Source organism: Pomacea canaliculata, linkage group LG8 (assembly GCF_003073045.1).
Source record: "Pomacea canaliculata isolate SZHN2017 linkage group LG8, ASM307304v1, whole genome shotgun sequence".
Lineage (NCBI taxonomy): Eukaryota > Metazoa > Mollusca > Gastropoda > Architaenioglossa > Ampullariidae > Pomacea > Pomacea canaliculata.
The window spans coordinates 17,402,645-17,419,154 of NC_037597.1; the positions used below are offsets into that span (position 1 = coordinate 17,402,645).

General features: G+C 44.9%; 1 protein-coding gene across 5 annotated transcripts in view; it reads right to left on the reverse strand.

Annotated features, from left to right (window-relative positions):
* Positions 1–16,510, reverse strand: part of LOC112569894 (bone morphogenetic protein 2-like) — a 93,040-nt gene that overhangs the window by 15,752 nt on the left and 60,778 nt on the right. The window lies entirely within an intron of this gene.

A 16,510-nucleotide genomic window follows, 5' to 3' on the forward strand; every position in this document is an offset into this window, starting at 1 on the left:
GGAGAATGGAGACAAGCACAGATGTAAAAACCAGGGCTGCTAGGGGCCATCCCTCACCACTCACTTTTAAGAGGGCAGTTTTGTCCAGACAAAAATTTGTTATTTAGACGCCATTATTGTCTTCAAAGCAAAGCCTGATTCTCCAGTGCAATTTTTTTATGTAGCTGCTACACACCTATCTAAAGTCATTAATAAAGGTGGGAAATTTAAAAATAAAGAAACGCAAAAAAAAATACAGAAAAAGGTAAACAGCAGAGAATAAACAAAAAAACAAACAGGCTGCAGATTGCCCAGTCTTTGTTGCCAACACAAAAAGGAAAGGAAAAAACCTCCAACCGTGCAGGGTCGTGATGCTTAAAGGAAAGGACACTAAACGCAGGGAACAGGTAGCATGCTAGATGGCGCTTATCCAAACTTGAAAAGATTCGGGCGCCTGGCTTAGATAACATTTGACAGCCAGTCTCCTAGCTTGATGGCACAATGTGGGCTCATAAAGTACACCCGAAGATTTGCGGATAGTCAAATTGCCCAAAGCAAAGGCAAGCCTTGCGCGCACAGAGAAAATTGAACGTCGGCTAAGACAGAGGAACTTGTACAGCACCAAGTATTTTTACCTGGCAAAGGACGACAGGTAAGGCTGTCACTCCCTACCTGCCAGTCCACCAGATCCGATGGCCAGGTGATTTATTTGTGGCAATCACCTATGTACAAAAAGTTTGTTTGTTTGTTGTTGTTGTTTGTTTGTTTTGTTTGGTTTTTTTATTTTTATTTTTTTTTTGCACCTAAACCGCCACAGACGTTATAGCCACGTCGGAAGACGTACAAACGAGGGTATTTCGTCAATCATTCAGCGCATGCGCAGTATCCAATGGTCGGTGGTTAAAGCGGATTCAGTAGCTTTTACTAAGACACATGAGTGTAAAGAGAAATGGTTAAAAAGATCCATGCTGTGTTATAAATTGCCGCAACAGTAAATTAAAGTTAGTTTTGCCTGCTTTCCAGATGGTAAATGCATAAAAAATTTGAAAAGACAAAAATTGAGCTTATGTTGTAAGCGATACGAAGAAAAAGTTCGTGCTGACAGCAAATTCGTATTTTCACACAAATGACAAATCAGCTAGCTCCCAACATTACATCGTGGGTATAACAGTGAGACACGAGCGTCACCGCGACGAGCAGAACAACTGCCTACAGTGTAAACTAGAACTTCTTCGCCAGACTTGGAGACAAGTGATATAACATATGCACGTTGCAGCGTCAGGCATTGAGTTCGAAATCACAGCGGGTAGAGGGAACAAGATACACACTAATAAATGTATTAATGATAACTATCCATAAAGCTGTCACACAATTGAAAGGGTGCTGCCCAAAACCGGGTCCGCTGGCGAGGTGTTGTTGCGGCCCTATGCTCCTCAAAGGAGCAACAAGGAATAAACTAAACTGTCACACAATTAATGTTGTTTTGCTACAGAGGCGAAACGTTGGAGAACCAGAAATGTGCAGAGTGATGTTTTGACTATTGCCTTTTAAATTTCACTGATACGTTCGCCAGATCCCATACAGAAAGAGAGCAATAAATAAAAAAATACTTTTCGCTACAGTATTTGACAAACTACCCTTCTACACCCCCACCCTTTCAGCACACACACACGAAAGAGGGTAAACAGAATTTTCCTAGCATTAAGAGGAGTCTGTCCGCATGTCATTAAGTGCATAAAATATAGAAAACACACTGAAATAATCGTTGTTCTCTCAAACCATCTATTTATGAAAAGCCTAAGCAATTATTAAATTAGTCTTATGGTTGTGTTGGTTAATAAAGGTGCTGTTCGTGGACACGTTACTGTGCATCTGTAGTTGGAATGAGTGAACACGATTTTTTTCGTCAAAACGCTCCACCTAATCATCTTCCTTTGTTTCCTCTACTCACTACCTAAACTTACTACTTCGGTAGGAGCAGGCAGCAGGAGTGGAGGCTGCTAAGAACTTCTCTTTGATTTAAACCGCTCTTTTTTGTTCTAATGATGCTCGCAGCAGACGCTCATAGTTAAACCTATAAACCAAGCCACGCACATATCCCTCTCTCCACACACACACCTTCTGGTTTGCGCGCGACATCATGAAAACTGCTAAATTCTGATTGGCTGTTGCCACAGGATACCGATCTAAACGAAAGACCGTCACTGACGGGGGGAGTGAGCGCGTGCAAAAGAAGCAGCACGTGACCTTTCAGACTTGATGCCAGTGCTGATAGGGTTACGTTTGTCTCCCTGCCCCTGTGAACATCCATCACCGTGACGAGGACAGTATCGGTCTCTGCCTTTCAGCACCGTGACGTCACCGCTCCCTACCGTTGGATACCTTGACGTGCTCTCTCTCACGATCGTTAGGGCTGGTCGCTTCAGGCAAGTTGGTCAGGTTTGCTGGGGCATTTTTCGCTTTTATTACCAGATGACACGGGGGCAGTAACGAGGACGAATAAATATACACATTGACAGGTATGCAAACAAATTCCAATTCTTGTCCCTATTTCAAAATGGCAATCCCCTCCTGTTGTTAATATATAGCAGCTGTTTCCAGTGCAACCTATAATTTACATATTTGTACAATAAACCTACTTGTAAGAATAAAGATATTATAATACTAGTAAAATACATATTCACTCATGTTATATAATCATTCCCAACCTTACTCAATCTGTTTGCTGTAGACACTGTAGACAGTCCATGTAATATACATATACACTGTAATTTCCGCAGAACATTTGTCATTGTCACTGGAAGTAGATGTGTACATGGCCATGGATTAGCAGAAAAACACGATCATACCGAATACACCACATACCTCTCGCCTCGACTCGATGCCCGCGGTTACGAGACTTCACGAGGGAAAGACCGATCTCGGGCAATATTTCATGACTTGCCAGCGTTCACCTAATTTGTCGCCCGCCCTTTGTTGCTGACAACCAACAAACCCCGAGCTTCGTCCTTCAGTCAGAGGAGCAAGAGATCACCAAGGCCAAGGCAAAAGGTTTTCAAGGGAGACACCGCGTCACAGACGGGCAAGAAAATGTCGTGCATGTCAGACGTCGCCGCCGATGAGGGCTCCGCTCCGTCATCCTAGCTTCGGTCCCCCGACTCCTCCTTGTCACTGTAAAGCTGCGGGTAGCTTCTTGGCCCCAGGGGTGGACAGGAGTGGCAAGGAAACCTTGCTGGCAATGATCACATTTTCAAAAGCAGGACACACCATTCGCCAAGCAGTTCAACACTCCTTACGGACAGGGGCGTGCTTTTCAAAAGTTTGCGGTTTAGAAGATTTGCTTTTTTTATTTTAAGTGACCCTTTTGTCTTGTCTGTCCACCAGACATAATCCACGTACCTATATTTGTTTGGCTGGTTAGACGGAAGCAAGGGTGTTGGTATTTACGAATCTACCAACATTGTTACCCACTAAAGCTTCACACTTCCCACCATACACTCACATGTTTTGTTCCTTCCGTAAAACCCGTTGGCTTCTAGGCAACAATTTTGCCTATTTTACTTGACCTCAGTTTGCAACAGATAACTATCTACTTTTTAAGCTCGTATTTACAAGTGGTAAACTACTTCATGTGCTGGGTCATTATACTGCTTTGTCTTTATTTCTCTAATAATTGTTCATCCTTCACTGAATCATTTGTGCAGATCTATGGGCTTATCGTGATCTTGTCCAGAACCACCAAGTTTTCTCTATACATGGCGCCTCTTTTCTACTATCGGCCTCAGGTCTTTCCACAGTGTGTTATCAGCATCAACTCCTCACGAAAGGGGAAAAAAAGCAAGGGAGACACCTCGACCAATATACATCAACCAGCTATCATAGTTACAGGCACAAAGAGCGGCACAGCAAACTACAGCTCAGTGGACAATAAATAAAGACAGCTACAGATTTCTGGGGTCAGACAAAAGCATCCACTTGACCTGACCTGACCCTATGGAGTCCCTGGAATTTTATAGTACTTTTGGACCGCCACGTATTCTGGAATACGTGCTAAAATGGACTGGCCCACAGCTTTGCCCTCCACTGAGTTGAAGTGTGGGTGGAGAAATCTCGTTCGTTCCTTGGTTCCCCCCATACAATCTCCCTCCTCTCTGACAGCAAAAGGTCAGTAGGTTTCAAAGCGTGAATCACTACTGCCTGTGGAGTTTGTGAAGGTGGGGCTGACCTAGCGTCTCCGCTTCTTTCAGATCGTCCACTTACACACCATATCCCGTAACCACATTTGCACACCTACAGCCGGACACAAGCGACGGTTTATAATAAAAGACGGAAGTGGGAAGGGACAGGACGGTGAGACTCAGTCCACGTGCTTACTCGACCACGCAGGTCGACAGCGTTTTTCAGCTCAAATTATTCGATTTATGATTGCTTTTTTAATAGTGATGTACACGATAATAAAATAGCGGATGTGTTGTTACACGAGCACTTAAACTATTTAGCCATTCCACTATTTAAACTCTTTATCAATGTGAGTGTGAAAAGCAAAATTACGTGTCCACAAGACAAGTGAGCGAGAAAGAATTATGTCTGGTTAGCTCCCCAAACACTGACCTATAACATCCACAATGCCCGTTGTACTGATGTAAACCCTACCTTCATCTCAACTATATTGCCCCTTACGCATAATAAAATGGTCCAGTGATTTAAGCAGGAAGCAACTCGACAAACCCTCGTAGAGGAATTCTAGCAGGTTTTTTTTTCTTTCTTTTTTCTTAAAGCACAAATCCAGGCGTTTCTCACAGCAACACGCACAGCCTGCACCAAGGCAATGTGCTGTTGTTTGACTGAGAGACAGGTCCTGTTATCGCGGGTAGGCGTCAAGACGTGAATGGGCGCTGGGATCCCTTCCGCACACAGGTTGTTGAGGTCGTCACAGCTTTCAAAAAAGCTACCTGCGCAAGACGCAGACCCAGCTGAGAGGCGCGTCGCCGCGTATGACTGGCGCCCGGGATCATCGCCTCCCGTCGCCGTCTGGCATTGTCGTCTGCTTTAGAGTTATTACCCTTGGTGCAGCGACAACGTACCTGCTAAAGACTGAATACACTATCGACAGCGTCATATTAGTAACAGTTATAGTCCTCGCATCCGGAGCCAATGGGCGACTTTAACTTTGGCTCGCCTGTACGCCCAAGAGGAAAACTCCGGCTTTAGCATTCAGTGGCGATTCAAATGAGAGAGTACGCACGCACACAGAGAGAGAGACAAGAGAGAGAATGAGTTACAGAGAAACAGCATGTCGTCCATAAATCTTACCCTAACGGTTGATTTGGGCCCCCAGAGCCAAGCGGGCCGCAGCACACACTGTATAGCCGTTAAGGCCTGGGGAAGTGGGGGAGACAGGGATAACTAATTTCCGCAATAAAAAAAACCGTACCGTTTGTTGACATTATCAGGAGTTGACGGCCGTGTAGTGGTGACTGTCTGGCCGTTGACGATGGCTTTTGGTCGATTGTTCTCGCCCCCACTATGCTGCTACTCTCCATACCCCGGGTAAAACAAAGCACATACCATCCATGCGCAGCTCAGCCCGTGAGTTGGGTAGCCTGTGCATGCGCATATAGTCAAGACGGCGGTGCGGTAAGAAAGCTGAAGAGTGTCCGAGACCAGCGTGGTCAAAAAGTGATAAAAACAAAGGACACTGATCAGAAAAAGGCAATCACTGGAAATGTGTACAGTGACCTTTATTTTGTGCATGTGGTTTTCGAACCAGACGACACGTAATTGGGGTTATGATGTTGGTGTCGGCCACCACCATTCATGATCTAGAAAGCACCAGGCATTGTGTACACGCCATATCTTGCACCATGCAGATGCTAGCAGCCGGCGCCCTACAGAAGTCGCCGCTAATCTGCTAATCACATATCTTCTTACGCGCTACGACAGGTCATCGGTTAATCCGCTATTTTTTCCCTTTATTTATTAGCACATCATTGGTCTGGAATCACAGCAAAGACCGCTTTCGAGTAATACTTTAATCTACCAGCAAGCTGGTTCTATGTGTGTGGTTCTGTTTGTGTGTATGCATATTGTTTGTGTATATGTGTGTGTGTGCGTGCGTGCAAGCGTAAGTAAATGAAACAGAAAGAGCGACAGCTATGTCCACACGCGAAGTAATGAAAGTCAAACAAACACTGAATAAGCTTATCTTTGACATCAGCACATTGTGTCTTTACACTAATATGCTTCCACAGTAACGACTTTCCTCATCCCTCATTCGGTCTCATTCTCCCATCTGAGGTAACTTGGGTAGCCAGGTAGGTCTAAAAATAGAGGTGAGCACTTTGTGGCCCTGAGGACCCTGTACAGATCACAGTATACCAGTAAGTTGGGGCGTCTTTGAAACAAGCTTCACGCTGCCACACAATGTATCGTAGGTCCCATGACTGTCTCGAGAACATTCCACCGAAGCCCACATTGGATTGCCATGGTCTCCGAACGCACCACAGTAATAGTTTGACTAGCTATTTGCAGCCTTACTTCTAAGTAAGTGAAACTACAGGAAACAAATTGCTTATCTTTCTCTTACTTAGATCATGTTTTGGACAAGACGTATCGATGACAAATGACCAAATTGATTAATCTCAGTGGGCAGTTATTACTCGGGAAATCTTCCCAGTTACGAAAAACGAAATAAAACAGAATATACTTGCATTATCCTGTTACAAGACAAGGATAATGCAAGTGGTGCATCATAGCAAAACAAAAACAAGTCTAAAACCATTGGAAAGGCACAGCAACAACATCAACCACGAGAACACGCGAACCAACAATTACATTATTTATTTCATTGTATTTTTTTTTTCTATTCGTCATCATCATGCATCCTCCATCCCATCCTTATTAAGTGGCTCGGTTTGCCAGATCCTATTTCACAACAATGCTGCCTGCGACAGGCATCCCCAGCAAATAGCTGGCATCACAAGTATTTGTGCCCTCGTCGACCGACAAAGCCGACAGATAAGCTGCTTGGCGGGCTTAAAGCACTCACATACACCAAGTCGCACGAGCAAACAGGTGTTAGCAGGCATTAAATGCAACTTACAGCTTCATTCACCATTATTCACATCTTTACTACTCGCTTAGTCTCGCACGCACACACATACACATATGCACGCTCGCAAAGGGAAGCGGAGAACCCGGATAAACCACGGGCGGCCAGCCCTGTAAACAGATGTCACATTCAAAGAGAGGTACATGTATATCGGAGCCGAGAAACGAACCAACCACACCCGCTTTTCCCACTGCGCCATCAGCCGTTCCAGTCCTCAGACAAGCACCTGATGTGCAGGTGGAAAGAGGAACTGACAGAAGCAGGGAGGATATGCATGTGCACAGTGACTAAATAATTGTGGACTCCTGTAATCAAACGAACTCTCACATAAATCTAACCGCACTTTTAAGTCGATTGCAGAAGCTGTGTATCGAAAAGAACGCATCCTGTGTACCCGGCGCAAAAAACGAACCAAAACTTTTTTTTCTTTCTCGCCTGTCATTCTTACGAACAAAGCGAACTCAAGCCAGCGGGTATTGCATACATAGGAAAGATTCCAGAACGCTGGTATTCTTGATTTGCTCTTCTACTGGGCTGCAAAAGGGCCTCGTGCTTATGATTACACCTCAAATATCACAAAGAACATATCTTTGTAGCATTTCCTGACGCGCCGGGGAGAGAACTCCTGTCGAAGCCAGTGCATGTACCTCCTCCCAACATCAAAAAGGCGTCAGGCACGAAATGAATTTCATTCGGTTCTTCGCACAACTGAATGGCAAGGTCAGCGAAGAAGGAAAAGCGACTGCTCAAAGACTGCCAGGAATTCACGCAGGAAACTTCCCGGGAAGGTCACGTGACGCACTCAACTCCCACAACAATGAACTCTGGCTTTACGGGCTGTAGGCCTGTACACCACATTCACCTGCCTTGTGTGTTTGCCGCCGCCTCTGGAACCGTTCTGCGGCAGCCAAAGAGCTAAAGCCACCAGGCCTCACCTTTGCAATAGCTACCCTCTGCGACTCCTTGTGTGTCAACTCCGGCTCTTTAAGTGTCAAGTCGTATTTTACTCCCAACATTCCTCGCATTTTGTTCCACTCCTCCATTTTTATTTTTATTTTATTTTACTTCGATTACTTTAGTAGTTTACTCTAAAATTTTAGCCCTTTATTTCAAACGCCTTCCTTGCATTGTTGCTAAATATTCAAAACAAAAAAGAATTTAAACGAACAGAATCGATCTAGCACATAACAAAGCGCAAACAAAATTTCAACTCGATCAATTCGATTTTTTAAATCGATTAGAAATTCGTAGGGCGGTAGAAAAGTTCTTGGAATAGCCTAAAAAAAAAAAAAAAAAAAAGTAAGACACACATGCTAGATAAGATATAGCAAGAAAGAATATTGCTCGAAACATTATCTGCCTTCTGGATATTGAGTTTTAAATATGCTTCAAATTACATTGATGTTTGCAAGAAGAAGAGACGAATTGGTAAGTTGTGAAAATGTGATATCCATTAGTTCATACTGTTACAGGTAATTACTCCTGTATGTGCAACCCCTCCCTTCCTCCCTCTCCCACTCTTTTCTCTCTCACTCTCTCTGTGCGTACACTGATGCACTATTCATACAACCCAGCAGATGCCTTGAATAATGACTGCGTGTCGATAACAAAAGAAAGCGAGTTTCCAGACAGGTAACAAAAGCGACCTCAGGAGAGTCGATGCAGCTAGTAGCAGTTTGGGGTTGAGGGGAGGGCGAGCCGAGCAAAGACAAGGGCTGCCTGCATGCAAGGGACACAATCTGCCAGTAATGCGAGCCCAAACAATCAGGATGGAGCAAAGTTTATACGCGGAGGAGTCTGGGGGACGGCCAGCCATAAAGGCGTACGGCGCGGCCCAACCTGTCAGCTTGTGTGCTCAGGTGTTCGCTTTGGGAATGGCGATACAGTCCAGCGACACCAAACGACTTCCCCGAACCGCCTACCTACTCCCTCCCACCCCACCCCCCACCTGCACACCCCGCCTTCCGGCCTGCGAAAGCTTTCTTTCTCGTCAACAGACTCTCGTCTTCTTGCGACTCAGCCACCAACTGTCTCCTGCCCCCCTGGAGCACTTTATTAATTGCTAAACATCATCATGGTGTCGTCTGCCGCCAGTTTAGCCCACTATTTGAGCTGTTTATGTGACGTCATCAAAACATGTGTAGGGGACAGCTAGCCTCCGAGCTACTCGTCGTTACTGAAACGGTATCAACCATACGACTGATTTTGCTAGGTTTTCATGCCTGGACACCGATGCGACAATGAAGTGCGGGTGTACTCCACAAACATGCACTGCCTTAAATTTACCAGACTTCAACACAGAAACAAAAGCACGTTTGATTTAACTGTTGCAGACAATGGAGTTACCACTCGATCGGCTGTTGTCAGTGTGACGCTTGCAAACACCTACCATTATCATGGAGAACATAAATTTACTGACACTGCCAAAATAGTGTATTTTATGCTGGCTCGTGAAGACTTTCTCCTGGCATTTTTATTTGTCACACTCTCAGCATACACTATATGTACAAATTATATTGATTATAAATACATTTCCCCCCACCAAAGTGATAAAAAAAAAAAAGACTTTACTCTATATCTACCTGCAGAATTGATTGAGGTCTGGTGTTGCAGCAATAGTCCATGTAATTACACACACATTACCAAAAGAATGATTTTAAAATTGCTTATGAGAAACGTACAGTATAAAAATCGTGTGCTATTTTTTAATTTCAACTTAATCGTTTTTTTGTTTTTTTTTTTTTTTTTTACTACAGCAAGCGGAACCCGTTAAGAGCACTAGTGTAGCTATTTAGATGTCTATCTAGCTTCTGACCCAGTCGGAATACAATCAACCAGCCATACGATGAGGTCTATCAGCCTTTAAAATCAAACTACAATGAAGCTCAACGTATTTTATGGCAGAAAGTATTTCCCACTTTAATTTGGATAATACCTTAAGAGGAATTCAGCAATATAATGCATAAAGCAACTCCTTGTAGTTCCCTGATTAATTTTCTTGGATTTTTTTCAATGAATTATTGCTCATATTAAAAAAAAACCACATTCGATTTGGTATTCTTTTAAAGGTACACAAGAACCACATACTCTTGCAACAAATATTTCAGAAGGGAATCTACAAATATATACTTAAACTAAAACCAGCAAAGTCATATTTATACTGAAGACAGTAGAAGTAGAACAGGCTCAATAAAACAACGTACATGTATGTGCTTAAAATAATTGTTTCATTACTCAAACACTACATAAATAACTGTTCTCAATTAATTCTAACATGCAGATGTTCATGGCTTACTTTATCAGTGTAAATATCACAAAACATTACTAATTTGTGAGGACTAGAGTCAATGCCAGCTGCCAGTCGAGAACTGCAGTAGGTTTTGTTCACGCTAGTCTGCAACCGTAGGACCTTCATTTGCGTGGTGCAACAGCTCGATGGATCTAGCTGTAGTTGCTGTATGAGTGTCACGTCTACTTTTTTCCTTTTCTTGATAGTTCAAAAAACTGACCCGAATTCATTACTCTGCACCAATTATAGTAATTTTTCATTCACCAGCTTCTTTTTTATTTCCTATTTTTCTTTCTTTCCCACTGCTTTGCATTTTCCAAGCCACAGCGTGACACGATATTGCGGCATGCAGGCGATCTGCAACCTACAAGAACCTACAGTCCTTTGCAAACGTGCAGTTCCATTCATTATTAAAAAAAACAAAAACAGGGGGGATCCAAAAGTCCAATAAAACAAAACTGTTGACGTGGTAACGCGCACTGCACCAAGCACCACTTCCCCAAAACTCTCCACTGGCCTGCTACCGCAAACAGCGTCCACCATGCTTGTCCATGTCTGCGAAAACTACCCGGCCTAACTACAATGTGAAAGTCTAGCCCTACCCCTAACTGCACCCCTGCAGCCACCATCCCTCACCGTTCGCACGCACATAGGTGGCCTGATGAGGGCAGAGAGAAGTACCTATACTAGCCACAGTCCCCGCCAGCCGTCAGACGATATCAGATACAGTGTGTACACACAAGCACGGGCAGTTTGTGCGCCAGTTTGAACCACCACGTGCCTGTGTCGGCGCGATCCGCAGGTATTCTCAACCCCCACCCCACTATGCCTCACAGGTGCACCATCTACGATCCTGCTATAAAGAGCGGGTCAAGCGCTGGCCTTGTCTTCCGTTTCCGAACGGTGAACGAGGTGAACGAGGGGAGCGACGCAGCGTAGCCAGCATTGTGGCTGGAGGCCACGCCATCAAGCAGCTAACCCTATTTTTTAATTTGCACGTGTCTCTACAAGAGACTAGAGACACGTGGCTGGAACGTTGTGGGTAACAGACGAAGGCCAAATCTTGGCGGTATTATCAAATCAACAGACGGTATCAAAAGTCACACAAATTGGTAGCATTCGAAGTGGTGTTTGGTGTTTCACGCCTAACCAGCAACTAAGGCTTTATCACGGCAAACAGATGCCACATGCAGAAAGAACAGCGTGCCTGAGATGAGATCTGAACGCAGGACAACCAATCCCCACTGTATCCCTTACTCGGGAGGTGCCAACCGTTGAGCCACTGGATCGCACGGTTCAAAGTGTTCAAGTATATAATACAGAAGCAATGTATAATAACAGTTATAAAGGGTTGAGGCGATTAATAAGGTAAAAAGCAAGCATTAATAACAAGTCAATAATAAAAAATCATCAACAACAGTAATTGAAAAGTGAGTTTTGTCCAGTCTTGATCGAAAACTGCTCAGGCGTGTGTATGTGTGCGCATGCGTGCGTGTGGCAAGGAATGAGTGCGTGGCACAACTAGTGGCAGGGGGAAGGGACTTGGCATCAGTGCACGTCAGATAAACAGACAAGAAACGTTAACAACGCGATATCAGTTTAGCCGTTTAGCGGCGGCGGAGAGGTGGATAAAGGTGGCTTAACGTGGATTACACCTATCCAGGTGCCAAGCTCATTATCTGTTGTGGCCGTGGCACCTTTTGACCCACCTTATGCTACAAAGCCAAGCTTTCGTTTAAAATTGCCAGCTTTACTGTGTTATCGACTCTTATTGAAAGAACTATACTTTTTCAGATGTCTACTAAAAAATCTATTTCCACTCCTTTTTTTAACAATTAAACATTTTCGTCCGAGATATCATTGTCCCTGAATAATGTCCAACGATAAAAGCGAGTGAAATTTAAATGGTTATTCGAGTTTAAAAACTCGAGCAATGTAAACACGACACAAATGTGCATCAAAAGAACAAAAATAAACGTTTCTATGAACGGTAGTATTCCGCATGCACCCCACCATCCACAACCTTTTTTCGCGCAAGGGATCGCTCTCTCACCCAGCTGTGTTTTTCCATTTAAGCATTTAACGGATGTCTGTTTCAGGAAGCATTAGACGGTCAAAGAGAAAACAAGAAGAGATCAGCGCCACTAGACGTATTGTTGATTTGCCACTATAGTTAATGAAGCCACGATAGGTGAGAAATTAATCAGGGGCCGCAACAGGACCAAGTGGGGAAGTGGCGTCCCTTGCCGTACACTGTCAAAGTGTGTCTGCGATACATTAGCCCAGACATTGCCAGTGCGCAACTTACCTGGAAGTTCAAAGTAGTTTCTCCCGCATGCCACACCCTCCAGCTCCTGTCACCATACACGGGAGATAACTTTCCTTTATATTTTCTCATGTTAGTAAAATCGTCACAAACGGCGATGTTTTAGTCACATTGGAATTAATTTTTCCTCTGGTTATTCTGTTTGAGGCAGACAAGATTCTGTTTCCTTTTTGAATCTCTGAACTATTCAGAAATGTGGGTGCCGAGGACACAAAAACAATGAATACACAAACTTCAAACTGCTAAATTACTAGTAATGACGGAACTGCTCTAAACATTTAAAAAAAAAAACTGATTTCATCCAGTTATTTACTTTATCGCATTGGATGCTATTATCCAACCAAAGCATCACGCTAAGATAATTTCATACTCTACAAACAAAAGGAATTCCTTCGCTCGCAATGTGTGGCCTGTGTATCATTGCAGTCGCAGCTAAATCCTTTACAGCCGGTTTACGGCTGAATTCCAAGCACGCTGCACAGCTGAGTAATTAAATCGACTTCTTCCTGCTACGACTACATAGCACCAACGGGACCTTGTGGGAGTTTTGTTTTTTTTAATCTCCAGAAAGCCGTGCACTAACCGAAACCCTGGCCATGCATACCTTGCACAGGTGCAGCAGGCAGCGCCGAGAATGTGTCCCAGTGAGGGACGTCCCTCTTTTGTCAAGCGTGCCAGTGTGATGGAGTGTAGCTGGTGGCCGGAGGGGGGACCAGTGCAACAACCTGTGACAGATGCCCAGCTTCACGTTGCGATGTGTTTATTGTGCAGTGCCGACAAACAACATACCCCCAACCACCACCACCCCTAAACAGCCACAACACCAACACTGGCAAGACGTGCCGCGTTTGCCAAAACCACTTTTTACTTCTCTCTCCTAACTTGGCGCACAAGAATCGTCTTTCTTTCATGCGCCAACAAAGCGCCGCCTTGGCCAGACCATTCCGTACGCCTCCCTTCGATTAACGAAATGACAACTGGGTAAATGGTAAATATTGGTAAAAGGTTGAGCCTTGGGAAATATGATCTCCTCGCCCACTCAACGAAATAAACACAGACTTCGCATGGATTACCAGAGTGAAAAACCAGTAACCTTAGGACTATAGCCGCTGTCAAAATCTGAAGCAGGTGTGGCTTTGCGACCATTTTGTGTCCGATCAGTCAGCACTTTTCTACATCAGTTACATACTGTTTTGCGCACACACGCGCGTTCACACACACACACACCTCTGTGTTCACTGTAGGCTAGTATGTATGCACAAACACACACATGATTAATTATACATAAATTATTATATTAAACTACTATAGCGCCATCTCCTAGCCGTATGGAGCTTTACATAGAATGACACACATGCTAAGTAAGTTAATGGAATGCCAGTTTGTTATTCTGAAAATAAAATCCCGTTTTTGGACCTTGACGCTGATGAGTCACAATTTATACCTACGGATCTTCTTATATGGTGTGTGTGTGTGCACGCTTGCATTATGGCTGATGTAACCCACAATAAACGTCTTGTTATCCCACTGCACGCGCGCACACACACACACAGATGAAGAGTGGACCGAGGGTTTAGGTGATGACCTTGATTTCTCAAGTGATGATATGGGCTCCCCACCCACCCACAACTGACCTCTTGCGTTTTCCTCGTGCTCAGTCACTGCGGAGACGACCGGCCTGACATGGCATTGCGCTCACTCAAACCTCTCCTATCACCTTCTCACCCCCACCAGGGCATCGTGGCGGTCGCACTGGTTCCGTTCTCTGCGACAAGCACCCCGGCCCTTTAAAACTAAATCGCACGCAAGCTTCCTCTTGTCGACCATGCTTGACTCTGAGCGCAATGGGGTCTGTATTTACAGACTCCGGATAATCCTGGCTGCCTTTCGGCCGCCGTGGCTTGTTGACACAGGCAAATACTAGCGGTTGTCTGAGGGACCGCGGGAGCGTGGGGCCCCCGTATTGAGGCGGACTGTCGGCAAACAGCCACTGCGCCCTAGCTGGCTAGCGCGCCCAAACACCATTGTTCACTTAGCAGAGACTGATCGCCAAAAGGTCCCCGAGAAGGTGCTGGTAGAAGGGGCGTGGTGGAGGCTTGAGATGCACCATGACTTTTTACAAAAGTGAACTCCTCTCTCTATTTGAAGGAGTGGGAAACTAGCAGCAAGGCTCGTAAGTCCTTAATTCCACATGTGCCGATGAACACAAAGGAAAATTTGCTTACAATGTTGCTGCTAATGATGGTGCGATATAATCTGCAAAACAGCCAGTTTATTGTCCTAGATACCGACGTCGATACCTCACATTGAAATACCAGCATTGATTGATGCATCATGCAAGACTTGTCTTTCAATTTACCAAAAATATTATCTTTTCGTCAACATTGTTTTCTTTATCAAGTCATTGGTGAGTATATTGCATGTGCACTTTATTTACATGATTCACTTAGACCAAAGGATATGAAGATTACAAGTCTCTGCAGCCACTCTCTAGTGCACATCCCCTACCCTCGCTCCTGTGTCCTGCCGTCGTAAGGTCAACGTGGACAATTTCCAACTCAACTAGAATATGCTACAATTGCAGATGAAATCCGAGAACACTACAAACGCTGCCTCGCGAAAGAAATGAAAGTCTCGACGAAAGCTTCTTTCGTGAATTTGATAAGTGCTAAAAAGCATCACGGAATAGTTTTATTTATTAATATGTTCGCATGCATGCGTGCGTGCACACACAATTATACTTTTCTTTGAATTTGTTGAGAAGAACGTGGCGTTCAAACGCATTGGCACGTAAGACCCACTCATCCACTGCTGTCGTGTCAATGCCGTGCACTGAAAGTCACACAGGTCTCGTCGCAACCCTATACCTGACCTTTGCCCAGCTCGCCCAAAAGTTTGTCTCAACACCCCCGCCTAAAACGCTTCTGCTACCCTAACCAGCTTCAGTACACACCCCGCCCGCAAATATACACAAACATCTCCACCGGTGTAAGAGATACCTTGGCGCGCCGAAAAATAAATGAAACATTACCCATGGGTGCACATGTCGTCATGCAGCACGCTGACATTCATGCGCGCGTGTGAGTGGCCCAACGCACCTACCCTGATGTGTCTACATGAGGAACCGACCGCAATTCGAAAGCTTTGTCACACAGGTTCCCATCTCACAAGTGGCACGGGTATATTAGTCACACTGGGTGCATTGACGGTGTCTGTTGGAAGTTGAAGCAGAGCGGTTTTTGTTTTTTTGTTTTTTTATTTTTTTCCCTTCAATCGTGCAATCCTGGGATAGCTTTAATGACCATACGAATATTTTAATGCAGCCAAAATTTCTTCTGTGCAAGGGCGGAAGGGTAGTCCCCAGAGCAGGCTGAAAGAGAGAAAAGTACAGGAAAGGAAAACTACACAGACTATAAAAGCCGGAGCCAGTCGTGACGGACGCCTTGCTGGTGTCTGAACAAGATGATGGCCAAAGACGACTGTGGACAAGGCCTGAGGACGACAGTGACGACGACACTAGATATTTTTACACCCCCACCCCATCTCCAGCCAACCTGATACCTGCAGGATGTCAAAATGCATCGCTGCTATTCCGTCCAACCTCCACCCCACGAGCTTCACAAGCCTCAAAGGAAAATCCATTCGAAACGAATTTCTTTCAGTCTACCGGTGTTGAGAAAAGCAGGAGGGTTGGATGGTGGTGGTGCTGGTGGTGGTGGTGGTGGGGTAGTGTAGGGACCTCAAGCGCGCCAACTGTCGCCGTGGCCTGTAGCCGGCCCGTGCGGCAGGCGAGTTGGGATGGGCG